The sequence below is a fragment of the Myotis brandtii genome, unplaced genomic scaffold, assembly GCF_000412655.1.
Source record: "Myotis brandtii unplaced genomic scaffold, ASM41265v1 scaffold2398, whole genome shotgun sequence".
In the NCBI taxonomy this organism is placed as follows: Eukaryota; Metazoa; Chordata; class Mammalia; order Chiroptera; family Vespertilionidae; genus Myotis; species Myotis brandtii.
This window is the reverse complement of record NW_005359053.1, coordinates 58,831-60,377: the sequence shown is the minus strand read 5'-3', so window position 1 is coordinate 60,377 and position 1,547 is coordinate 58,831.

The following is a 1,547-nucleotide window of genomic DNA, read 5'->3' as shown; positions in this document are numbered from 1 at the left end:
CCACAACCTGGGCATGTGCCCTTGACTGGAATCAAACCTGGGACCCTTCAGTCCACAGGCCATGCTCTATTCACCAAGCCAAAGGGGCTGGGGCCAAACAACAATATCTGGAGCACCAGTTGCTTTCTGTGTCCTGTTGGCAGAACAGCCTGTAGGGCTTGTGGACTAAGAGCTGAAAGATCAGGGCAGAAGTGACTGTACCGGTCCAAGTGGGAGATAATAGGGCTTGTCCAGGGTTAGGGCCATGGAAGAGGTGAAAAGTGGGTGGATTCTGGATAGATTTTGAGAGTAGAGCGCTCAAAGCTTGCTGATGTGAGGGACAGAGACAGAGAGAGACATGGATGACTCCAATATTTTGACATGAGCATCTGGGCCATTAGGAAGGACACTGAGGACAAGCAAGGGCGGGTCCAGGATGCACATGGGTCCACAGTGGCCTCATCCCCAGCCAAGGCGTGGCGCTGATGTGAGAGCTCTGGCGATGTGGGTATCATGAGGGGCAGAGCCTGCTCAAAGCCAGGCACCTCCTCCTGATGTTTTTCAAGTCCATATCCCAGTACTCCCCCTCTGGCTCTGTTCTCTTTTTTCAGTCTTCTTTCCAAACTTCTGCTTCCTGAGGACTCAGACCATGTGCTTTTGATTCCTTTGTCCTGAATTCATATAACATGTGCATCCCAAAAGCCTTATATGGAAAAATATAGAAGAAGGGGGGAAGGGGCAAATCCCTCCCCATCTCCCTCCTACCCCCCACCCCAGGACAGGTAGGGCTGTGTCCAGAAGCCCAGCAGCATCTCCAGGGCATCCAGTAGAAGAGTGGAATCCTCCCAGTCCAGGCCAGACCGGCTGCATTCCAGAACAAACTTTCTTTGGGGCCCTCCAGTGCCTGCCCACAACCATGGCTCCAGGTGCCCTGACTCCTGCCTCCCACAGCGCTTCAACACATTTTTCTCTTAGGAGCTCTGACTGAGGGATTTAGTTTATCCTACCCTCGATACCCAGCTCTGCCACGCCCAGGACTTCCCTCCCAGTGACCACCATAGTCCTGGCTCCTTGGACAATTACAAATAGCCCTGGCAGGGCCTGTGTGTGGCCAGAGTCACAGGGTAGGAGTCCAACCCTCTCTGGCACTTCTCCAGTCCTCCTCTCCAACACAGGGCATCTCTGGTTAACCTCCTGACTCTCCATGTCAAAGGCCTTAGAGGGGTCTTCTTAACTTGTTTGTCTTTAACTGAGCACTGATTTCTGCTCTAGTTACAGGGGAGACAGAGTGTCCACCACTTAAAACCTCATACTTATAGGGACCTTTCTGGGCCTTAATAAAGCACCCATCCATCTCCTGATGATCTGTGAAAGAGGCTCTCCTGTTCTTGTTTCACAGATAGGGAGACTGGCGCGCAGACAGGTGAGGTAGCTCACCCAGGGCCACACCGCCAGACAGTGACACGGTTAGGACTTGACTTCTGACCATTCTAGTCTTCTGTTCTCATGAGAGTCATAGACAAGTTTCCAGTTTCCATTCTGTCCAGAGGAGAGAGACAGGAAATAGC